Raw genomic sequence first — 27304 nt, 5'->3', positions numbered from 1 at the left:
AATTCGGTGGTCGCGGGTTCAAACCCCGACCCGTACCAATGAGTTTTTCGGAACTTACGTACACTACGCTAGCGCTAGCTAGCTATTAGATTTTGGACTAAATGCGAGTTATACTTATGAGCTACAGCAAAATTAATATATGACATGTAGAGTAATTAATAAATGTACTTAAGCCAATAAGTCTATACGTATATTAAGTATATCAAAGATAGATATAACTCCGTAATTGATGGATACAGTCTAAGGAAAAAACGTGCCTCGAAAATCAGGAAAATTTGATTCTCGATCAGATGGCGCCACTAGTTTTGGCCTATAGAGGGCGCTGACTGTTTCGTTTGTTATTTATAATTTTAACGCATACCAGTGAAAGAACATGGGTCAAAATCATATAAAAATAATTAATGCAAATAAAAAAAAACATTTATCCATATTTAAATACATCTTAACGTATTTTTATAAATCTTCATTTTTAGTTTTAAAGTATGTTGATAGATGGCAGTGAATTTAAAGTGGTTACAAAATTTACTATGGTAGTACCGCTCTATCTTATTATATCCTTATTGATTATATTACTACTTTGATTTTTGATAGTTACTTAAATCCGAATGTCCAAAGAGTACTCACAGTACCAAATGGAAGTAAATCCTTACTTAATGTACATATATAAATACAAACATCGTGTTTGTAATAGACATTACACATTTTATTACCTACCTATCTATACGAACCGTAAAGTTAGACCAAGCAAGGTTGGCAGCGATTTTGATATCCCAGACAACGTCAAACTTGTGAGATTATGACTTCCCGGTTATTCGAATCCCGGTAAGGGCATTCATTTGTGTGATGAATTTGTTCCTGAGTCATGGGTGTTTTCTATGTATTTAAGTATATATACCTATCGTTGTCTGAGAACCCACAACACAAGCCTTCTTGACCTTACTGTAGGGCTTAGTCAATTTGTGTAAGAATGTCTAATATTTATTTATAAAAAAAAACACCACTGCTGCCTTAGAATAAGGTTGAATTGATCAATCATTAGAATTAGGTTGAATTGATCAATCATTGAAGGGGGCTGATATAAGTACAGTTGTATGAAAAAACACTGTGTATAGACTGCATCTTTTCAAACGACTTTTTCGTCTAAGACGGTAATCTGTTCAACAAAAGCCATTGTTCCTTTTGTGCGAGCGGTCGTCCATTGTGTACCATTGAGTCAGAGCGCATGCTACGGCGCGTGCTATTGTCAGAGACAATTAACAGATTACCGCCTTAGACGAAAAACTCATTTGAAAAGATGGACTATAACTATTTACGTATGTTGTTGCCCACGACTATACGTGACTAAAAAAATAATTATTATAGAAACTAAATAAGTAAATGCAATTACCCAATCATGTATTGGGGAAAGTGTGTGTAGAAAACTGTCGTTCAGCGCCTTTCCATTCACATCCAATTGATTCGTTTAACAAAATAGAAAGTTCATTAATGATAATAATCCTGTCTAGATTACGTTAACCACTAGAAATGTATTTTATAACCGACACAAATCACAGTAAAAATTCTAACACACACACTTCTCTTTTATAAATAGGTTTTTCCGAAAAGTAACAAATAATTTTTAAACTTGTAAAATTTCAAAGTTGTGCAATATTTGATATATCCAATCGGAAAGTTTGATAATTATGAAGCGTTGCGCCGACGGCGATGCGCCCGCGCCGGATCTCTCGGATGACTGGTCGCACGCAAGTCATGACCACGGACCCCACTACCTGACGTCATCAAACCGGTTTTACACCTTATTTAGTTAACAACAAAGCTGCTAACGCCTTGTCAATGAGATGTTTTGGTCTGCCAATTTGCTAAGTAATGCTGGGGAAAACACAAAATTGTTTGAGTGTTAACGGCTAGTGATCTTCAGCTAAATATAGTCTATATAGCTAAATAGTAGTAAGTAAGTAGTACCAACTTTTCCGAAAATATTTTGCTTTTACAGTTTTAAATTTTTGTCTAAAATATTTTTTAAATAAGCGATAAACATTTTTTTACGATAAGTACATAAAATAATATAAAAACTTCATAGGTTGACCATTTTCCATGGTTTTCAAAAACTATCCACTCCGACCCCTACTACAGTACCTACTTAGTCAGCTTTATAACACTAATTATTTTAAGTAAGTGTGGGTAACCGGAGATTAGGCAAGCGGAGCCCAGTAGGGCTAAGATGGTCAGTTCTTTATCATTTGTCACCATGCCTGTCACGTTCTAACAAATATGTAAGTCCGAAAGTGACGCATGGCATGACAGGTGATAAAAATGCGACCATGATACCCCTGCAGGCTGCCGCAAAAGCCGCAATGCCGCAGTATTGAGCCGTGGCAAAATTCCGGGATAACGCGAGGAAGAAGAAGTAAGTAACCAAGAAAATATTCATCATAATGAAAAAGAGAGTATGATTTTTTTATGTTTCAAAACTCAATTTCAAGTTTTATAGTTACAGGTGTAGAAGAAAATAAGACTTGTTAACTAACAATATATTCAAAATGAAAACCAAAATTGTTAAATCAAAGATTGGATATTGAAAACAGTTTTATTCATATAATTAATACAAGCCTCCTACCATTTCCATTATCATGTTTTCAATCACATTAGTGATGACTCCATTGCCATTAGGCTTTTTCTGTATTTTGCGGCTTTTTTTCATTTAAACGTAGCTACTAACTTAAAATAGAATATGCAATCATAAGTCACAAAATCATTACATTTTTTAAGCGACAACATAAAATTATAACCTAAAATAAATTACAACTAAATGAAAAAAATGTTGTTAAATGTTGTTTTAATCTTCTTGGTCTTTAATCCACGAACAAGTGACTTATCGCATTTCTGGAAACGTTATAATTGAGAAAATTGATACTATCTGTAGGTTTCGCCGTTAATCTAGGCTGATTTTATCCTAGCCGAGGCAATAATCGATGCCCTCCGGCATTCATAAAGTGAAAAATTATTTCCCTCGCGTTCGGAAAGTAAGGTAGGGAAAATAAGCAATACGTAATTACGTACAGTCAAATATAATTTAATTTGGGGAAATTACATCACACGTTTAGGGGGGAGGGGGTCAGAAAATGTGACATGGTGTGACAAGGGGGAGGAAAATGTGACATGTTGTGAAACGATAATAATTTTTAATCGTTTAATTTTCTTTCCTAATTTGTTTTGGGTTATAAAATTACTAATAGCTCTTTTGTCAAAAATATTTTGATAAAATATTAATAATACTTAATTCGATTTGCCGATTTCATTGAAAAAATGTGACGTCACACCAGGGGAGGAGGGGTTTGCCAAATGTGACCAAGTGTGACAAGGAGGGGGGAGGGATCAAAAAAACCTCGAAATTGACGTGTGACGTAATTAATGGATGAATCCTTTCCTACCCATTTTGTACTTTGTCACAGTGACAATTTTATAGTATGAGGTCTCTAGCGACTCATACTTATTGTCACTGTGACAAGACAAGGTACGAAATGGGTCGGAAATTAAATTATTTGACTACGTATGTCGTCAAGCTCACCATACTTATTAACCTATTGAATGATCTGATGCCTTTACTGATACTGGAAAGCGATATGTAAACATACTACATATCCACATGAGGCCTGGGCGTTAATGAGATGACGATAACTCATTGCTGGTGTCCTACTTTATTACTTACATAAAACATGAGTTTCACATGATTTTCCATCTGATTTCTTGAACTTAATAGTCGCCTCCAACCTCCCCTTATAGCTTCAGTTCATATATATTAGCCCTCCGATCACTGCTCACTCTGAAATCTCTGAATACTGATATAGGTACCACGTAGGTCACAATCTACAAGAGACACCATTTCCTTGAATTGATGCAAAAGCCAACATCACTCTCTCCGTAGATTTGTTCCCGCACAATTTCCTTTTCTTACTGTCGTTCGGGCGTCTACCCTCTTGTCTTTCCCTAAAAAATCACAATAACCTAGAAGGGTTATTTAACTCAGTAGTCACGTTTGAGTTAAATAACCATCATCTACCCCATGACGTTGGCAACTATTAGCTGGTTTGCGATATTCGCGACAAGGTATCTTGGGTAGCGCTTGCAAAATACGCATTTAAATAAGAAAGCGGTGAAAATTAGCTTCTTGTAATTTACAAAGCTTTTGTAAAAGTTAATGTTATACATAAAAAACTAAGATAAGAACTAGTATAAATTAAAGGATATCGTTCATTTGGCCTTACAGTCTCCCGATAGTTATGAAATTTACCTACTTTGCACGCTAAAAGTATAATATGTTTTTTTATCATTCATTACCAAGCTCACAACTTTTTTAAGGAAAATATGAGTAAATAACTTAAAATATAACATAAGTATGTACAGATACTTTATTTATGCTTTACCTTTTATTTATATTTCAGTTTTCAAATAGTTTTGGACGAACACGTTGAGTATTAATATGTACATAATAACATATATGCCTATCTAAATTACATCATAATGGGCAGCATAGTAAAGGATGACTCACGTTAGACCGGGCCGTGTCCGGGCCGGAGCTTTCGGCGCTTACTTTTCTATGAAATGACAGGTGATCACGTGATGCCTTCCGTAGAAAACGAAGCGACGGAAGCAGGACACGGCCCCGTCTAACGTGAGTCATCCTTAATGTAAGTAATGAATATATGAAAAAAATGTGAGTAATTAATTAATAATATTTTACTAAATATAATAGTAACTCAAGAACCATTGCGATGGGGCTATGGTCATACAAGTAGGTAGATATGCCATTACAAGCGCGACAGCAGCGGGCGAGTCGAGTTTTCGAGAAAACCAGTGAAACGTTAGGTTAAACTACCTAATGATTGGCACTTAAAAGTACCAGCCATTACCACTGCTGCCTTAAAATAAGTTAGTCATTGGTAGTTATTTTACGATATAGGAGGCAAACGAGCAGACGAATCGCCAGGTGGTAAGCAGTTACTGTCGCCCATGGATCCCCGCAACACCAAAATTATTAATTGCTGAACATAAAGGAGTTGACTCTACCTCAAAAATCTCGAGAGTAATACACTACGTGTAAAAAGGGAGCACTTGCGCGCTTATATCGGTTAATCAAAACTATCGACTCTTCCGGGATCACCAAGTTATTGTAATAGGTAATTCTGGCAGCGAAGAGAAAGGGCTCGTAAATAACGCCGGTGAGCTTTGATGTGCCGCCGATGACGCCGTCTGTCCGGCTGTCTGCTGGTCACTGTCAGTTGCTGTAGTGTTCCACGAAATATCGGTGCAACTGTCGATCTAGGTAGATATTGTATAAGTTTAGATGTTTATTCAGTTAAGTTTGAGGCTTTTCCAAATTATTCGAAATATCCCTTACCTCGAAATGTTATGTAGTTATGATTTCAGCAAACAAAACATGCATGCATTACAAAACATATTGACAATATCTTGACACCTTGACATTTTTCTGTTTGGCCCTATGGTTGACTGGTAGAGAATGCTATGATGTATGATGCATTAAGTGCGCCGCTTGTACCTTTTTTGATGTGCAATAAAGTTTAAAATAAATAAATAAATACCTTTACTTATTTCTAATTCCGATTTCCGTTTTACTGAATCATTCACATTGGTTCACTCACACTGTGCGATATCATATGTGATATGGTGCAATAATAAAATATCTGCCTCATCTGTACATTTTCGGAAGGGACACCAGACAACCTCCTTTTTAAGATTTATTAAAATTAAATAATAAGCGACCTCTACCTCACGCTACCTCATTACTCATCGCTAGCGCAATCTATCTTAAAGACGAGGTAAATCAACACAATTTCAACGAGCCAGTGATCGAGATGTGTTGTCCCAACAGACTAGAAAATCTTATCGCTGTATCGCCATCAGAAATATGTGTACACGTTTGGATTTTATTTCAACGACGTAAGGTGGGAAAGTATAAAAATATCAATGAGAGATTCGATAGCGACGACCTTTTGGAATGAGATGGTTGTGTGGTCACATGGCGTGGCTACCGTTAGTCAAAAGTCACTGACCAGTCGCACGTGGACGCGCAGGGACTAGTAAAAAACTGACAAGTGGGAGGAGGCGCCCCCCGTGCAACGATAGTTTTGTACCAAACGATAGCAGTTTTTGGTTTTAATATTGTTTTAAAACGTAAAAATTATTTTAGTTTGTTTTATAGTAGATAATTTTAATTTCCATTTGCCTCCCAAAAGTGACCTATACCTACGTTTAAAATCTATTTATTTACGTTACATGTCTGTCTTTGGGTCACAGACTTGTTTACCAAATTTCAACTTAATTGGTCCAGTAGTTTCGGAACAAATATGTTGTGAGGTCGTAACAGACAGACAGACCCTTAAGCTTAAGGGTTGTTTTTTTCCTTTTGGGGTACAGAACCCTAAAAATATAAATTTAACATACCTACATATTAAACATAATTGTATTTTGCCAATTTCCAGACCTTTTTCGACATCTAAATAATATACTCATTAGTAACAAATATTTAGTCAAATGAGTTAAATTTGAGAAAAACGTGCTTGGTAATAAAACATTCTGTGAATAACTTTGTGCGCAAAAATGAGAAAACTCGGGTTAACAAATTTTTTAGAGCAATAAAATCAGACAGATAATATAATTATATACATTTCAAAGAAATAAAGCGTTTATAAGAACAGATTTTAACAATAGTATTTTATACAATCGTGATATAATAGAGAGCTTTTCAGTCGAGTACCGTGTTTAAGCAACGAAGTTTGCTGAGTTGCTTAAGTAAAGGTACGAGATTGAAAAGCTTGATTATATCACTTGTATACAATACTTTTTCTACGAGACAAAAAAATAATACTTTCAACTAGTAGAATCATATAGGTAAACAAACCAAAAGTATACAGCTATACGCGAGCTGCCGCAGCCCGCGATACCTTCATGCTCAACGACACCTCCTCGTAACTCATGAGGCCCTGGTACCTGCTCCTTGCTAAATTCAATTTTAAGACAGTTTTTTTCTTGATTTTGGCCACCGTAGCCTATGGAGACTAACAAGCAACGCTAAGCAGTTTTCGTAGGGTATGAATGTTGCTATATGGAGGGTGTCACATGCGCGTTTCTTACTTATGAAGTAATTGTTTCTACTCCAACATAAAATAAAATGTTTTTGTTGGCCAACCAATCACAAAGCAGATGCGACGCAGCGTGTGTAGGCTAATTTGCATTAAACAAGAAATATTTTATCGAAATGTATGAAGTTCTATTTTCAAAATTTTTATACTTGACTAAACCGTATCGATAAAATTCTTATGCTTGAGTCGGAAGTGCCATAGACTATCCAACGTTGAAAAGAGTAAGGTTGTAGTGTTGCATATGAAGTTGTAATACACAGATTATACTCGACGAGTAGAAAAAATAAATATTAATAGAGGTTTGTACATTAAAATAAACAAAACAATATTAACTAAATACTTAATGCTGGAGTATACACGTAGTGCGTGTTATATTACAGTCAGTAAGTTGGTTGACTAACAAAGTATCGTCAAAGTAATAAAAAACTATATTTTTGCTTATTGGAATAGCTAGGCCTAATCATTATATAGCTTTACGACTACGAGTCAGTTATTATTAGAACGAGTCACGAATTCGTTTTACTTGCGTTTCGCGTTTCCATAGCATGTTCGAGGTGTAAGTGCACGCTTCATGTTAACCCTTGTGAACCTCAATCATTCAAGGTTATTATATATTTCGGGGTTACAATAGGATTAGACTACAGACTTGCCTTTGGTAGACAAAGTTTTTCTAGTTTGAAAATAGAAATAAACAAGAAATAAATAACTTACAGTTTGTTATACTAACTTTTCATAGCTTTATGATGAAAGTTAAATTTGAAAAACTAGCTAAAGTACAAAGTTATGTACAAGGTAACCTTTTGGTTTAATACTTTTGTGAAACTACAATTCTGCAGGTAAACGAAAAGCTGTTATCATAAGAAGTAAAATATCGAAGTAATATTTTATCAGCTTATGCTTTTATTATTTTTAGTCTGAATAAAGTTTAGAACGCAGCACCACAAAATATAATTGATACTTATAGTTTTGGACTCCGAGAACAACACTAAACAAAAGTAACGACATTCAACAGGTACTTAGCTTAAATAAAAAGAAGTGTTACTGTAGCGTTATAGTCACTTACCTAGTACCGGCAAGTCAGGTTCTTTCAAACCAGTATAATATGTTTTAGTATAGATAAAAAAATGGACTTAATTTTTTTACATCAACTTTCAAGACACGTATTTATTACTCTAAGGCTTTCAATAGCGGTGTTTTTTTCACTACTATTTAGATAATTATAAAATTTTATGGTGGTCTTTGCTATAGAATTTGTACTTCTAAAAATAAAATAAAAAATATCATAACTCAAAACCATAGAAATATGAATATAAGCTCATAACTCTAAAGTACTTAAAGCACAAAGTATCCTTAAACTAAAAGCAATAATTAAAAACAAAACGTTAATTTAACACTGGTTCAAACTATAATTTGACTCGGTGCTCGCGTGGCCTATATGAATACGGTCAGCACGTAACGCGATGGACGCGAGAGGCGGGTTATGAAACTTAGATCCGTGATCCGCGTCGCGTTTACGCAAGCTTAGATCCGGCTGCATCGTACACTATTTAAATATTTAAGTATTAAAGCAATTTGTAGCACCTAGGTGACTCCAGAACTGCAAATTGAGAATTTGAAAGTTTTATATTTCTAGCTTTTGTAGAAAATAATAGGCATAAATAACTCCGTCTCTCTGTGAGTTGTTTAATGCCAATGCCACACAAAAATAGCACCATATGAATGATCTTGGAGCTTTCATTGTAAGGATCGATTTTACATATAATCTGTGACTTTACTCTCTCGACTAGTAACGCGAGTAGTCGCGCTAGCACGCGCTAGCGTGGATAGTATTTAGTTAAAAGTAGCTTAGCTTGAGATTAAGTTTAGAGCAAAATTAAATATTTATTTTTTATATACGAATAGCTCCTTACATTAACAGCAGGCAACCAAGTAAATTAGTCGCGACCCATGCCTCTTATTTTACATAAATATTTGGGCCCCGGCTCCACGCATGTGTTTATCATGTAAATATTGTATAGGAAATATGTTCTGTGAAAATAGGCAAGTTAAATGATACAAAGCGAAGCGTATGTTTAGAATTTTCATTTACCTACTTACCTACCATGCAGTTGATGTGTTTAGAATTAGAAAAGGTATTTTCCGGATATTATCAGCGTTCGGTACAGAAATCAGAAAAATTGTGAAAGAAAAAATATAACTGTACTTACTTAACTAGTAGCTAGCTTGTGGCTATCTACAAAGTTAAATGCTATTTCCGAGTAAGTTTTGTTGTCTGTCTCGCGGTCGCTTAATAATATGCTAATGAATGAGCTAAGTGTGTAGGTATTACGGATTACCGTAATTAAACTAATTGATTTGAGTAATTGTACTATACCAGGAATTTCCTTTGGTCTCTCATCTCGTGCAGTATGCGAGGAATAGTTAGAACAATTACCAAACAATTAACATGCTATTAATGTAATGCAGACCATTTCGTGATAAGGTATCATTGGTATTGGTATCATTGACATTTATTTCGTGGAGTTTTTACTTATTTATTTCGTTGCATGTTTGAGAAAATCACTATACATATTGGTACCTCGGCGGCAATCCCATACTTCCCAGCCTCTGTAGTAATGTACTATTATTCTAAATCAGCAACGAAGACAATAATTATACAACTAACTGAGTTAACTGAGTGTATATAACTGGAAGAGATCCCTTAATAAGTTCGCCTTTGTACTTAGCTTTTCCTAATTGTAAGTTACTTTTATTGTACAAGAAAGAGTTTACTACTACTACAATTTCAACCAAACATTTTTGGAAGCATCACAGATTTCGGAGCAAAGCATAAGCTTAAGCCGTGAACTGCAGATGCAGACTCGATGCCGCGTACATTTGATGTACTTAGATAATAAATTATAGCTATGTTCGCAACGCCCGGGTCCTACGTTTGACAAACTCGTATAAAAGCCAAGGTGTTTCTCTTTTAAATTGAATCATTCTCAATCTTATTCCTTGGCCATAACATTTAAATTTACACGAGAGAATTTTGAGCGTGAGTACGTTGAATTGTTGTGAGGCAGACGTTCTAGATGTAGGTAAGTAATGCTGTCGTAACCTTTTACTAGCTCGCCGGCCACAAAGAACCATGGCCCATCTGGAAGGCGATAAACAGGCTCAGGTCTCAGGTTGGCCGTTGTAAGCAGAGCATGGCTGAATGGGGACTGCTTCGTGGCCACTCTACCCAATGTGGTTGCGACACAGCACCGCAAACTATGGTGCACCTGCTGGACTGCCCCGCGTGCCCGCACTCCTGCTCTGAATCCGATCTGAGAGACGCCACGGTCCGGGCTGTCAGCACCGCTGCTTTCTGGGCATCCACTGTTTAGGGGAACCTCGACACGAGAGAAGAAGAAGACTAGCTCGCTATGGCAGCGATACATTGCCACAGTGTAAAAAGTAACAGTGGACCGACGCCTAGATGTTTGCGTAAATGCCGACACCGCACAACAACACAGTAGGGTTGTCACAGACTTTTACACAACTGCCCAAAATAATTATGTGACAATTAATAAGACCGCTAGCCCTGTAAGTAGTACCGAGTTACTATTTAACAATGGCGATATATGCAGTTCGGATGCAGCTTTTTACAAAGGGGATTTTAAAATACTTGACACGTCAATTTCTACAAAAGGTGTTCCAAAATTATTGTAATGATGCTTAAAAAACAGTCGGACTTTTACTTTTAGTATTTGTTGTTATAGCTGCAACAGAAAAATACTATCATGGTTCATGAGATACAACAGCCTGGTGACAGACAGACGGATAGTGATGGAGTCTTAGTAATAGGGTACCGTTTTGCGCTTTGGGTATGGAACCCTAAAATGCTACTTATTTTTATCAAAAAACCCTTTTTACGGTAGGTAAGCTTGCAAAAATGTAGCACACCACTTAAGATGACAATTAAAGTAGGAGAGAAACGTATGACATTTGTGGAGTCCAAATTGGCACGAATTGTAAGTATAATATAAATGTGCAAAATATTATTTAAATTAAGCATACAAATTGGTCAACGATTCAATGAAAAGGTAAAATAAACCACAAGATCGAAGCATACATGGCGTCGAGACGCAATATTTTATGTGGCGAATATCGTATAACTAACACTTAGTTAAATAATATTATAATGCCATAGAGCAGATATAACACACTATAAAAATGCGTGGTCATTTTATTAAATGCGATGGTTTGTGTGATTGTAGAATTTATTTTAAATCAGACGTATAAAGTCAATCATTCAATCGCAATTGCTTCTTACAAACAGTCTTAGTTATAACTAAACTATGTACGTATATACAAAAGTTTGTCGTTCAGTCTGAACGATATAGTCTGAACTTCAGACTTGTCTACAGCCTAGAATAGACACTAGAGTGGTGTCTATCGCCAAGGGATGTAACCACAAGGCCTGCATATAGCGATGGCATATAGGATGAAATGTAGAGAAATTATATTCTCTATATATTCTCTAATATAAGTTATCAGCGGTGCCAGGCCAAGTTCGCAATTAGGTGCGTAAACCGAGCTCCTTAATGCCTGGTCAGTAGAGGACATTCAAGTGTTAAGCCACGTTATATACACAGTACATAGGAAAACCAATGTAAATGGGTCAGTAAAAGTAAAAGGTTAGATTTTAGAGACTTACGGGGGAATTTATAACTTTCTCGAACTTTGAGCAGCACAACTGAGAGGTAAAATAATAAATACATAATAGAACCGCTATTCAATTTGTAGGTATTCATAAAGTAAGTACTTCTTCTTCTTCTTCACGTGCCATCTCCGTCCAGGAGGTCGGCAACCATATGTCTATATGTCTCTCTATATTCAGTCATGCGAATTAGTCTATCTATGCTCTTCACTTTTAACCAGTCTCTTATATTTTCAGTCCATGATGTGCGCCTTTTACCGCTACCACGCTTCCCTTTAATTTTTCCTTCAATTATTAATTTCAGTAGGTTGTATTTATTGTTTCTATGTAAGTGTCCAAAATATGCTGCTTTCCTAAGTAAGTAAGTACAGGTATTTTGATTTTAATAACACGTTATCAATTTGATCTCGATTTCTTATAGATATGATATGACAGTGGCAAAAGTAAAGTTTCAGGTTGAAGAATGTCAACTTGTCCTGCTGACACTTGATCGAACGAGAGGTCATGTTTTTGCGGTCGAGCGGAGCTTTAAGTGGGTGATGACTTAGGTACTGCTGCTTATGCGTGTACTGTGATCATGGTGAGGTAACCTCAAATCAAACTTTGTTAATAGTGTATGTAAAGTCATTAGAGAGTAGCAATAAAAATAAATAGACTTTTACCTCCTTTAACTAATATGCCAACAACAAACAAATTATTTAATTTTATTTGTAACATACCGTAAAAAATATATGCAGGGATGGCTTTGAAATATCAATTTTTAATCTATAATATTTTTAGGTAATATTTTTGGTAGTAGGTAAGTACGAACTTACTAACTAGTGACACTATTATTAACGCATTATCCAACTAGTACCTAATACGAACAGTTTAATTAAATGAAAAATAATCCGGTTTAAAACTAAATATCAAAATGGCCCCAGTTTTTCCTTAAGTCACCCTATTTTACAGTAGAGAATTTCCACTATATACCGAGCTTTATTGACTGATTGGCTCATTTGACATTTCATTGCGAGTTAAGGAAATAGAGATAATTTACTTATGAAAGTACAAAATAATTATTTCCTCCAAAGTCCCCAATGCCCGTGTAGCTACATGCTCATCAAACTGATCATATCCTTTTTTAATGACTTGGCTGCCGACATAACATACGTATAATATATACGTTCCTATCACATATTTTGCATAAAGTTACTAGGAGCCGTGCCTATTTAAATAAAATGAATAATTTTATTAATGCCTGAATTAATAATAGGAAGTTAGGTAGTCATTATGTGCACCCGGTCAAAGTAATTTCCTTAAGGTGCAGTAGGTTCAGAAAACGGAGTTTTTAAAAGTGTTTTTGGATCACAATACGGCTGTTATACATTTGATTAGCAACCTTGAAGCCTTTTTCGAGGGACTGTATCGATTCGAATCCTGAGTTTTCGACTTTCGCTCGATAGAAAAGAATCACGAACATAGGTCTAAAATGCTTATAATAAATTATGCACAAAAGCTAAAAATATGAAAATTGCTTCTGAAAATCGGCAATATTATGTTTGAAGGAATATATCGATAACTTTTTTTAAATTTAAACGTACTAAAAATTTAAATTAAAAAAATGTGATATCCGCGCTCCCGGATACGCACCTCCATCTCGCTCACGCTTAGTACGAGTGAGAGAAGAACACGAACGTAACGCCTTACACCTACAAACAAATACCTACTTTATTTTACTTTGATAGGTATAACGTTATAGTAACGCCTTAATTGCAAATTATGTACCTATTTATACACGTGATTTTCACACATTATTTTCGTGCCTCTAGTCATAGAGAAATAAGTAAGCATAGTGCTCACTCCATACATCAGTTTTCTTACCAAAACGCTTATCGTTTTCGTAGTCCACATCTAGCGTCAAGTAGCGGATTTATCAGTACCGCTACTTACCACTAGATGTCCTAGTGTCGCGGCTGACAAAAAGTGTATTGCTGAACAATTTACAACTAATATTACAAGCAGAAGGAGTTGGAAATAGAGTTCCGGTATCCGGTTATAATATTAGCTGAAATTTGTTGAGCATTATACTTTTCGTCCGTCGCGACATCTATTGTCAAGTAGCAGTACTGATAAATCCGCTACTTGAGGCTAGGTGGCGACTACGAAAATAATAAGTGTTTTGGTAAGAAAACTAATGTAGGAAGTGAGCACTAAGCTTATTACTACTTATTTCTCTATGCTCTAGTAGAGCGATGCTGCTGACGTAAATAAATTGAACGACCCGCGTATTCCGAACTAGTTATCGACCCCATTACTCTCGACTTTGTTTTATTGTGATTTCATTGCAGGTATGGAAAATAAGAAATACAAATTAATAAAGTTTTGGAACTAATTTGTCATGATATGTTAGTAAAAACCTAACTACCTTCCATTGTCCTAACCCTGACGAAACACCCCGCTATATGCTTAGAATAAATTTAGAAGTGGAAAAATTACTGCCTTGGGAGAGACTTGAACTCACGGCCTCTGGGCAGACGTTTCTGCTTGTTAAAAATTATGTGTGAAATATCTTCCGTTAGACAAATTGTTATTTGAAATTTGAAATTTTTATCGGGAAAAGTACCTACAACAGCAACAAAAAAGTGAGACTAGCGAAATACGAGTAGTACCTACTTAAATATTCCATTTTATATAAATGTGATTACGTTGCTCTGATAAATTTGACGGTAAAAACATATGTAGTAAATGTCTACCTACATTGATTCAATTACCAGTAAGGTTAACAAAAATTACATTTTAAATTACTAGAGATAATATTTTATAATCATCGGGTAGGTGATTGGTAATTGAAATAGGCACAATTACTTTATATTCGCAGAATATCATGAAATATCACACATATAAATAGTATGGGATAGCCCTTGATCTGAGGTTTTGGCTTCATACCCAAAGGTATGCTGCAATTGCTGCACTATATTCAAAATGCACTAAATTAGTTGGTAGGTATTTGAGGGAGTTATAATTATTATGACGTGTGTAGAATAAAATTACAGATTTCGCACTATTACTCGCAAGTTCGCAACTATCGGATAAGATTGAAAATGAACATCAAAAATTTAAAGTACTTAGTATCTAGATCAGCCCTCTGCTCGCCCGTTAAAATCGGAGTTAAATTTTTTTAAACTAGACTAGAGCCTTTAGTCTATTTTTATAACTTTTGGAAATATAGCCAAATCTCACTCTTCGGGGCAACTAATCTGATAATCATTCAATGATAAGGTCACCTGACCAGGGTTTTCAACTAATTCTAAAATTTAGTTTTTCAAAAGATAGACAATCTATCTGCCTCGGAAGTTTTTTTATTTTTCGATATCGGCTTTTGTTTTTTAGAATAATCTGTCAGAAAAATAGAAAATTTTGTCTTTATTTCACCATTTTCAATTTTCCCAAAAAAGTTACCAGCTGATTTTCGAAATTTTAGTACCCTACGATGGTCCACAAGCTCCTGCACTTTTTATACTACTACCTTTCGTATATCTTTGTAACTTTTGGAAATATAGCCGAATTAAGGATTACTCACGTTAGACCGGGCCGTGACCGGGCCGGAGCTTCCGGCGCTTACTTTTCTATGACATGACAGGTGATCACGTGATGCTTTCCATAGAAAACGAAGCGCCGGAAGCTCCGGCCCGGTCATGGCCCGGTCTAACGTGAGTCATCACACGAAAAACATCTGATTAAAATTTTCAACGTAAAAACATTTTCAATGTTAAAAGTTTTAACATGAAAATTGTAGGTGTAGATACTCTACTTATATTTGTGGTCTTACGAGTTCGCGCGCTATTTTGTGAAACCTTTAACTGCTTCATCTTAATTAAGCAATGAAAGTTTGTTGGAAGTGCAAACTGAAGGAGCGAAGAGTATACTCGTATACCTGATCTCTGAGAATTCACTTCTGATAATAGTTGAGGCGGAGTAATTAAATTTTCCTCATTTTGAGGAGGCGTGGTAACTATTTATAAGACTATGAAAAACAAAACTTGCATTACACCCCTGCTGATATGAGTGATATGTCATAATAATCTGCTTGTTAATAGGTATATATTTTAATAATATTTACTAGCTTTTTCAAAAAGGTTTGCTATTTTCAATTAAGGCGTAAAAGTATATAATAACAATCGATATCTTCACAATTCCTTAAAGAAATTAATGTAAATAAGTTTCAATATACTTGTTTAAAATAAATTGATTAAAACTAAAACGAAAACGAACGAAACTCATATATACACACAAACATGAAACCTGAAAACTATACATTCCGTTTTTTGGACAGTATGAGTCATGTTATTACGTTTCTATACATTTTGTTTTGATATAAAGCAATTTACTGCTAAAATTTACGTACAGTCAGCTGCAGAGAAAAGGTACCCCCCCTGCATAGAACTTTGTGTGCAAAAGGTGCTAAGCGAGTAGTATTGCTGACTGTACAGTCAGCGTGTACACGGGTGACATAATCAGTAGGTATACAATTCAGACGATCGGGTCGTCAAGGTTCCAGACATCTTAAGAGGCTTTCCATCAATGTACAAAAAGCTTCTATTCAACGTTTATCCACGAAACGTATCTTCGCAAATTACTTCAGTCTATTCTCCGATATTATATATTATATAGTGGCCTGTAACAGGAGCAAAAAATTAAACTGTATTAGGCTCTGTAGGTACTCCTCAAACTGACCAATATTTGTTTAGCGACTTTTAAAAATAACTTGTGTTTTGATTTTTAGCACACTTTAGAATTTATTCTAAGACGCAATGTATTGCGAATTTTGTTATGTTTAAGACGTGACAAGCAACGTCAATAGGGAATATTACGCGAAACTCTGCGTAGGTGGCGCCATTACCACAATCTGAGGGTCTATCGCGAAACAAAAAAATCGAAATTTCGTTATCTAACATCTCTGTCACTCTTGCATATTTGAGCGATAAAGACGCAGATAGCGAAATTTCGGATTCGCGTTTACCGGTATAAGATATAGTAGCGTACATTGAAAACAATTTTTTTTTAAATCTTATTTATTTTATAAGCCTAATCTTATGATTAAGTCGGCTTAAAAATAATAACATTGTTACTTAAACTTTAGGTGTTACTTAAACAATTGGGATTAGTACTTGAGGAGTATTTTTATAATATTCAAATCTAAGGTCCAATGACTGTATGATAAAACTTATAAATCTACCACTATATTCTGTAGTGAACCCTGACCTTAAGATTTGATGGCAGAAGAAGAGAAGATCCCCCGCAGAGCACCGAGTTTATTTTAAGCACAAGAGATCCAACCTAGATTGTTCGTTGATTTTGCACTCGAGAACTAAGTGGAGGAGGTCCTCCTCTCTCTCGCATTGTGTACAGTTTGGATCGTCTCTTTCACTATGAAGATAAATTTGTTGAGTGGGATGTGATAAGTTCGGGTTCGAAAGCAGATAAGTAATTCTTTTCTGTTGAGGTTTCGAGAGGCAAACCAAGGTATGCGCGGTGGTTCGTCTACAATGGTCCTGTACCAGATACCCTTGTTTTTTGAGCACTCATTGAAATAGGATTTAAATTTAATGTAATTGTCGGTTTTCATTTTTGGAAGATGATCAGTATAGTGCGGTACCGTATCGAGAGGTATACCGTTCTGTAGAGCCTCAGATGCAAGTGAGTCTGCTGCATCGTTACCCCTGACGCCCACATGTGAAGGAATCCACTGTAAACGAACTTCAACCACGTTACAAAAAAGAAGGAAAATATCATATTTTGGACCCATATAAAGAAATGACAAATATAATATACTACAACTAATATTAGAAGGAAAAATTGATGGCAAGAGGGGAAGGGGAAGAAGGAGGGTCACCTGGCTTGACAACATAAAAAATGGACGAACATCGATAACGCAGCCATACTGGCAAGAATGGCTAAGAACAGGAGAGACATGGCAAAGGTGGTCGCCGACGACGTAGGGCATGGCAAACGAAGAAGAAGACTTCCTTTCATTCCCATAAAACACCTGTGTCTAGGTCTATATTACGATGTTACCATGCGACAGACGAGTGTGAACTAATTTTATCCAAGACCTCTCAACTGCGTCAGCTGTGCGTGAAATGAAATAAAATTAGATTGATAATTCCACATACAATTCTACATTCAGTAATAAAAGTCATTGAATGGCTGTATTTGACACCTGACCAAAGGGAAATTTGAACATGATTTGAACAATAAACATTAATTTTGCCTCTCCCTTTATTAAAAGGGTGCAATGTTCCCCGCAAAACACGTTTTTTGTATAATGTAAATGGCAACTGATGGCGATGAGTTCTCCGAATATGGGCTCATTATGGAGGCATCCGGGTGGCCTTTCCAAAGTGTCGACACGCCGCGAGTAACCGACATCGACACTGGATGAATAGTTACTGCGTAATGTACAACATACACACGCAGCAAAGTGACATACGCACAAAATTTTACTGTGTGGCTTAGTCAACAAAAGCTTGTAGATTTTCACACGATTTAAAGTTCAAACTAGAGGGTCTGTAGCCAACTGTGAAAAAAGTTTTGTGTCGACTGAGTGAAACACTGGAGCAATTACCTACTTTTTTGATAGGTATAACGTTGTAGCTAAATCTATATATATAAATGCGTGTGTCCTGAGGTCCTGACTGACTGATTCATCAAAGCAGAGCCGAACGTACAAAGGATAGAAAGTTGAATTTTGCACACCAGGTTTCATTTATAAAGTGTACAAGAGATAAGAAGCGATTTTGAGAAATTCAACCCCTAAAGGGGGAGGGGTTAAAAAGGGGATGAAAGTTTGTATAGGGTTCAAGTTTCCATGGATTCTAGAACCACGGTACTACTGCTATCTTTTGCTGCATAATGTTCTATGCTCATATAGAATATAATATAACCAGTATTGTCCAGTATAACCTCCAACATACAAATCCACGCGTACGAAGTCGCGGGTAACTGCTAGTAATACGCAAAATGTGATGTACATAGTGCGAGCGAGATTCATAGAAAGTAAGTTAGGCAGACGTCAACGAACATGTCAGTATTACGTCAGTGCCAAGCTCGTGGAAAGGGTGCAGTGGGGACTTAAGTTAATAAATTTTTATTTTACTTTGTCATACGATCCCTCTCTCCCTCCCTCCCCAGGAGGATCCCTCCAGGTGACTCAGAGAATCGTACGTAGGCAGTGCATGTGGAAAGTATTTAAGCGGCGCTCTTGTTTGGAGTAGGTGGTCCACGTTTCAGATGCGTACAGGAGGATGCTTAGGATGTATGATTTGTCAACGAGAATCTTGGTAGAGAGTTTCAGCTTATTGTTTTTCCAGACTCGAGCTTGAAGCTTTCCAAAGTTGGCCGCAGCCCTACCTATCCGTGTATCAATCTCTCGATCATTGCACAACTTGCTGGTAGTAGTTGATCCTAGGTAACAAAAGTTCTCAACTACTTCAAGAGTATCGTCACCAAGCATGATACTGGGTATATGATCCATGTCTTGAGCGAGAACCACGGTCTTTTTACTGTTCACAGTCATTCCAAAAAGTTGACAGGTACTGTTAAATTTTGTTAGCAGATCTTCCCATGTTCTGTGTTAGCGACCGATGCCGCATCGTCTGCATATAGGAGTTCTCTGGCCAACAGGTGGCCACACCATCCGGGCTTCACAGGAACCACCAACAGACTCGCGTTTCACCTGCGATCTTTGTGGCAGAAAGTGTCGTGCTGCGATTGGACTTTACAGCCACAGGAAGAGATGTGCCGCACCTCCGATCTCCGACGGCGCGCAGACTTCTTCTTCATAATAAACTGTCGCTGTCACAATCATCTGTCAAGATGCTGTGGCCAATGATGATGATTTTATTTTGAAGTTTCTGAACTATACAGTGTCCTTCTTAAAACGATTTACATCTAGATTGATGTTTTATTAAGTGAATATAATTTTAAAGGCACAAACTTTTAATTTTAAAATGTATTATATTCCAAAATAAATACAAACTGAAAACAATTTATGCCCTACCTACAAACACAAAAATAGTAGATTGTCTAATTAAATTAATGATAATCATCATCAATAAAAGTTAAATTTTTGTTGACTATTTGACATTTCTGACGATGCGTTTTGAAATTGCATCGACTCAACTGGTGCGTTCAGAATTATATTCAACAATCAACATCATTATTAAAAAAAAACAAATGTTTCTTATGGAATTTTAAGGTTTATGACTTAAAATCATTTAAAAAAACTAAATTTGGTATTTTTTTTATACTCTCAAACCATTTATTTAATGATAATGAATATCAAACGAACCATTATAATTATGAGCGTTTTACGTTTTGTTATCTGTCAAAAGCTACTTAAACACGCTCCAAGGTCAAATTACTTTACCCACTAGTGTATAAAATGCGTTTTTACCCGCTTATTTTAAAGGATAAAAGACGGCTTTCCGAGCTAGTGAGAGAAAATAGTAGATTGTGTTACAAGAGAGCAAAATGACATATTTACGGCGAGGGCGTACATTGAATCCTAAACGAAACGAAGGATTCAATAATAGAATCCCGAAAGTAACAAGGGATTCTAAAGTAGAATCCTGAGCGTAGTGAGGGATTCAATTATGCGAAGCGTCACACGAGAGGGGGAAGTGTTGGAGCTTAAAAACGACCCAATAGTAAAAATGTCTTAGACAAGCGAAACGGCGGGTCGAAGGCCGAAGGCCGTAGCCGGAGCCTTCACCCCGACTCCCAAGACGGAAATAATTTTGCTACCATGAGACACATACTGCTTTTCACATCACCTATGATGTTTAAAAGTATTATATAAGCTAAAAAAATAATGTGCAAAAAAATGCAAAAATAGTGTCCTAGAACAGAAAAGTATTACCTAGCAGGGAAGAAAACCCTTTTTCGAATTGGTGATGTGAAAAAATATTTTGAATTTTAAACATTTACATCAATAGAAGGGCGAATGATTGCGTAGAATTCCCATAAACAATGTTTTGAAATAGTAATTGACATGCCCGGTGTATGTAATAAGTAGCTTGTAGCGATACTATCTGAGGGCCAAATATAATCTCTGTCAAGCTTTAAAATAAGTAGGTAAATAAAGCATAATGGCAATGGCAATTGCCATTTTATTATGCCTGGGATGTGGCAAAACGGGAACTTATTTCGAGTTATATTGGTTTATATCTGATCTTCTACCCATCATTACTTTATTAGGCACACTGACACTTATAGCGAGAAAGGAAAAACGACTATAACATGATTTAATACCAGCCTACAAACAGACAACGGACAAGTAAAACTAAATAAAAGCTTGTAATAAACTAGAAACTGATGGGAAGAATGCTGTCCACACGTTCGATAGGAATCTCGTTGGCCTCTATGTCGTATACTGAATAGTGGGCCGTGTTAATTGAAGCTATTTCAAAATACTCACATGATCGAATGTCTACGCACAATGGATGGAAGTTTCCGTGTTTCTGCCTTGCATGTTTCTGTTTGACTTTATGGTAACTATTAGAAGTAGCACAATTATCCTCTTCAGATAATGTTAGGTATTTTGTGTCTATTAACAAGATTAGATAATACGAGACCATGGTTATAGATTATAAAAAGGTATACCACAAACCACAAAGTTCTGTTAAGTCTTGTGTCTAAAACCATCATCACTTCAGATTTTGAATTTCTAAAGACTTAAAACCCTTATTTAAAACTACCCAAATGTATCTTCTTTTTTTTTGGCCAAATTGAGAAATTACTTTAACACAAAGTTGATGTTGGAATTAACTATAAAATTTACCTTTTTTACAAAATAAATATGTTGATGTGGGAATTTTAATACCTAAATGAAACTTTAAATAAATAAGATAATATGGGTGTTTGGGGCAGAGATCATATTTATTTTAATTAAGGAGGTGCATTTTATTAAACTTAAAACAAAAAAGTTATACATCAACGACAACAAGAAAAAAACGCAAAGGTATTATAAAATGTAGATGGTTTTTGATATGCAAGTAGTCCCCCGCTGCGTTTATCTGTCAGTTAGACAGATGTTATGAATGTCATAAACTACTGAACGGTTGTGCCAGTTTCTTAATAGCTTTATTGCTATTGGAACATGACGTACGATTTATCGTTGGGTCGATTTTTGACATAAAATTGATTGCTAACGGGTGCTTCCTAATGGCTAAACGTGTACTACGGTAATGGATTGTCTACTTCGCCGCTTGAAAATTGAAATGTACATTCAGTCGCAGAGAGGTTCCTTACAAACTTCTATGCAGGGGGTAAGGTACGATGTAGTGCATAATCCTTTGCCATCACATTTTCTAGGAAACGTTCGTATTTGTTATGATACTTCAGTCAATCTCAGTGTTTTTTGTACTAAGACTGACTGAAATTGCAACGGTGCATATAACGGAACGTTACACTGTCAACTTCTCTATTATTTCTGGCACATACAAATTCTAAATTCCCTTTTCAAATTCAAATCTTTCTTGGAATCCCTTTCGTTGGTTTTAATTTTTAGTTCGATCCAAAACTTCGATCGATAAACATCGTCCTTGATTTCCAGCATACCATATTGCTTCGTTAAGCTTAAGTAACAGATTATGATTCAGTGATTGTAATATAAATACTTATAGTTTAGTGAGTGCAGTTTTGTGAACATCGCTAGTCGTATAAGCTTAAGCGCATCTCCACTACCTGCATCCTAAGGCACGTCATATTGTAAGTTTTAGTTATACTTAAGTAATCTACGAAAGTGTTTTATAACTCTTACATGATAGCTAACCTATAACACTGATTTAAACTTTCACGATTTTTACTCATTATTATTCACAAGACCAAGTTCGAAAAACTCGCGCGCCTAGAAGATGTTTATGTCTACTTTAGCCAGTCTTCTCCGAGACCACGAGGACAACGCCGTCCTCGAAACGTCGGAGGTAAATTAAAAAACTTATTTTACGCAATTAAGTCCCGTCGTTGTGAATAATAATGAGCTAACCTATACCCTGTATTGGTACAGGTGCCTTTTATTCCAAATAAATGAGAGCGTAACTACGTTTGTATGGAGAACCGAGTTTGCTGCGGAATCTTAAGTCGGACCACGACTAAACTCATAAAATCCACTAAAAAGTAATTTAGCGATAAAATTATTTTCTAAATAAAAGTGTCTGACAATAAATGTTATCTCTTTGATTGTATTAAATTTCAAAGTTGTATAAAAATAAAGGTCGAGTTGTAAGATAAAATCACCCGAATTTTGTTGTTGCTCATTTCGTAATTGTCTTCGAGGGTTTAGAAAGTCAGAAAGTTAAATTTCCTATCAACTGGGATTTAAAGTTTGAGTTTCATGCGGTACCGAGATTAACGTTCCTTATTAAAAAATAATCTAATTTCAGCAAAACAGGTATATCTACCTTATTAATCCTTCACAAGATTCGCTCTTTAGCGATAAAACCGCCTGATGTCTGCCTCTATCAAAAATCAACTGTTTTTCTTGAAGCTGTAGGACTGAGGTGTGCCAATAAAGAGTATTCTATCTATCTATCTTCTTAGCTATTTCAATTTGATAAACAAATAATTACGATTTATGTATAATCTATTAAGGGGTATATAACCAAGAGCATTCGAATTTATATAAAATAATTAAAATTATGGTGGTTAGGTAAAAATCACAGGTAAAAATCCTAAATGTTACTAAAGTCGTCCGAGACGCCACTTTTTGTAAGAAGTGTGATTCATATCTATTTTTTTATAAATAGTGTTACTTGTACTATAACCCCATATAGTGTAAAGTTCATTCGATAGCGTGACGTGACGTTAAGTCTAAATATTATATTCTTACAAATTCGGGTTGGCGTAAAAATTAAATATTTTTGCAACATATAATATTTAGTGAAAACGGTACTACGGTAATGATTATCATTTAATCAAATTAAATCACGGGCCGAGTAATTTCTTTATCATGCTATTTAAAATAATTAGGTACGCCAATAGCAAAAGGCAAAAAAACAGGAAATCCTGTTAAAATTAAGCTCTAACGTAAAGCTCACCTAGTCTACTCGTAGGCAGAAGCTTGGAATGTATTACAATCGTTTACCATGCGCTAGTTGAAAGCTCAGAAGATCCAGTATAAGTATGCTAGCATATTGACGCGTATTATGACTGAAATTCAGGCCAAGTTAAAGTGGTTATTTTAAAACTTGATACACCCGTGCTCGCGCTACCAATGGGGTTTTGTGGCAAGACCTTGAGATCCACAAACAGCAACGTTGGACTTATCCCTTCTCCGGATTTGACCTTCTAATGACGAGGAAGTCATACTTCGGCAATCGGCTTGTCGGTTAATAAGCTATACCTTTAACTTTAAATAACTCTTTGTTTAACGTTGAATCAATAATGGTCATAATGCCTTAGCATTCGTCATTACATATACCCGTTAGCCGTTTATTACATTTTAATTGATTTTTGATTCCTTCCTTGACGATTAACGACAAATGTTATACATACATAATCTATGTACTTACTCGTATACGTTTAATACGTTTTGTCTTAGTTACTTGCTTAGCTGTCTAAATACGTAGACATAGTTTGGAATTACTTGATCTTCGGATCACGTTGACTAATGATGTAGGTAAACATGTGGTTTTTATGTGGGTTTTTATTAATATTGTCTTCGTTTACCACGATGGTTAATCATGAAATAAAACTATGTAAATGAATTATATCGCATAAAATGAAGAACCTTTTACACCATACGCGGTCAACGGGAGACTGAGGACAAAAATATTCACATTTTTGTCAAAATCACAATGTGAAAAACCATTAGTAACAAGAACTATCATTTTTAAGGCTGGTTATACATGCAAAATAGGATCATAAAACTTGTTATGTATATGAGCAACTATTTTAAGCAATACTAAAATGTCCACCCACTGGAATGTACTTTAAATTTATTATACGCGATATAATCCGTTTTTATTTTTTGGGCTTTTATTGTTTAAAGCACCTAGTCAATCAATTTCTTCCGTTTCTTTCTATTTCATGGAGTATTTCGCAATAGTTTTATATTTTTAAGTAATATTATGTAACGTGATATGATTAGGTTTTGTACATAGAATCAGTCAGAAATTATGACTAACCATCAATCCCTACCTAAATTCTCCACCAATGACTCACTTACAATTCCTAAGCTTCCTCCATTCAAAAAGGTGAAGGAAGACCCACGTTACTCTCAAAGTTATGAGTTCCTAACAGACACGATTCTCAAAACAGAGCCAAACCTACCGCAAGTAAAATCAGACCTACCGTGTCATCCTCAGATCAGAGATATTTCACTTTAACGCACAAATAACTAGTTGTTAGATTGTTTACTAAAACACTTATCACGTTTCACAGATCCTAGCACTTTCACTCGATGAAAAGCAGTTCTGTGTCGTTTTGGTTTACCAAACCGTTAAAACTGCCTCTGCGCACGGCGCTCGCGTCACACTGGCTGCCTGCGCGCAGAAGCCTCTTCCCCACTACAACCAACCCGGTTTATAGGAAACTCTGATTTGAACTGTATTATTTGATTACTAAAGTTGAATTCAGGTTTTATCGGAAGTTAATGAATGCGAAGTGTCACTGTTAGCTTTACTCTCAATTGTAAATTGATTGTCGGTAAGTACAAGTCAGTTTTATATTGTAGAACTTGTTGGAATCAGTTTTGTTTTGAAATTGTTCAACATTTTATTGATCACAATATAGGCATCGTTTCGTAGGCGTTTTAGCGAGACATCTTGGAAGTACTGCTCCGTGAGTGACGTTGGAAATTCAATTAAAACTTGTACAGTCGCCATCAGATATATCGGAGCGGCCGGGGTCCTCACAAATATCTGAACACGCCTTTATTGTCAAGGCGCTAGAGTACTTGTTCAGATATTATTGAGTACCTCGGCCGCTCCGATATATCTGACGGCCCTAATTAATAAATATATACTCTATAAGCAATGAACTTTTTTAATTAACAAGGAATAGATTTGGTGTTTTGTAATAAACAAGGAATAGTTTGTGTTTTGTAATAAACAAGGAATGGTTTTGGTGTTTTGTAATAAACAAATGAATAGTTTTGGTATTTCCCGCTATTAATATTAAGTTGCGTAACTCATAGAGTCGGACAAAGCAATGGCAAAGTAAGCCCATGGCCCATTAATTAAAACTTGGAATAGTTTCAATTGATCTAATTTTGAATATCACTTGCGGTTGTTACATGTGGTGGTGTAGAGCTGTTGTCAAAGTTTTCAGACAACGTATACTCGTAAATATTTGACGATATTTCATAGTTTTGACTGATGGGTACTTATTTGCGGAAAGAACACGAAATTCAAAAATACTTTTTTTGGCGAATCTTATTTTAACACTATCTTTTGCCAGCGACTTCGTCTGCATGGAATTAGTAATTGTAATATTCTATTACCTACTTAATAATTATTAATTCTCCTTACAAATTTTTGCCCCTCCCCCGTTTTTTACACCCTTAAATTTGATTGGATTGATTTCGGGGATAATAACTATTCTATATCCTTTCTCATAACTCCAACTATCTCCATTCCAAATTTCATCTTAATTGGTTCAGCGGTTATTGATTCCCTGTACAATCTTCCACCCTTCTTTTCACCCCCTTAAAGGATGATTTCTGGGATAAAACCTACCCTATGTCCTTTCCCGGGACGCAAACTATCTCTAAAGAAAATTTCATATAAATCGGTTCAGTGGTTTTAGCGTGAAGAGGTAACAGACAGACGTGTGTCTGTGCGAAAGTGTTTTCACATTTATACTATTGAGTAGGTATGGAAAGTAGGTATGGATTATAGTTGACCATACTAAAGGATTCCATTTAGGATTCTAGTGTAGTGTAAGTAAATTCCCCTTGACTGATTAATGATATAAACACTTCACTCTACTCCAGTAATATATTATAATAATGTTTTCTGTTCACTATGATTTGTATTAATTTTTGTATTGCTGTTGATGCCCCAAATAAATAAAATAAAATAAAATAAAAATAAATAAATAAATAATGCACTACTTAATAGTGGCCTAGGATTTGTCTCTTTTACTTCTGGGATAATAATATTGACATCTATAGACGTACCATCTAGAAAGTATAAACTGACATCAGTAATGCAATGCCATTATTCACAATCAATAGGCTATTTGACTAATTTTTGAAAATTTTAAGTTTATTGTTTATGACTTAATAATTGATATTTTCGTGAAATTTCCTGTATTAAATATAAAAAAAAACAATTTTAAAGTTTATTTATTTTGAACGCGCCTTAAACGCTGTTTTTGCAAAGGGGCTAATCACGTGACACGTGTGACGTCACGCGCAAGTAAACTCAGTCAATGACCTTAGTTAATCTTATGGTTTATGTGCATTGAATTC

General features: G+C 35.5%; 1 protein-coding gene across 4 annotated transcripts in view; it reads right to left on the bottom strand.

The window, feature by feature from the left end:
- LOC134743736 (tyrosine kinase receptor Cad96Ca-like) overlaps nucleotides 1-25369 on the bottom strand; it is a 69568-nt gene extending 44199 nt beyond the window's left edge. For 2 of the 4 annotated variants that reach the window (XM_063677365.1, XM_063677368.1), the window contains exon 1: nucleotides 25183-25369. The gene's annotated coding sequence lies outside the window, so the exon portion shown is untranslated. Of the gene's footprint in view, nucleotides 1-1387; nucleotides 1538-25029; nucleotides 25149-25182 lie in introns of those variants that run through there. The other 2 variants (XM_063677367.1, XM_063677366.1) reach the window with 2 other exon arrangements.
- Between the last annotated feature and the right edge of the window lie 1935 nt (nucleotides 25370-27304).

Source organism: Cydia strobilella, chromosome 8 (genome assembly GCF_947568885.1).
Source record: "Cydia strobilella chromosome 8, ilCydStro3.1, whole genome shotgun sequence".
NCBI lineage: Eukaryota > Metazoa > Arthropoda > Insecta > Lepidoptera > Tortricidae > Cydia > Cydia strobilella.
This window is presented reverse-complemented; position numbering and strand designations above follow the sequence as displayed.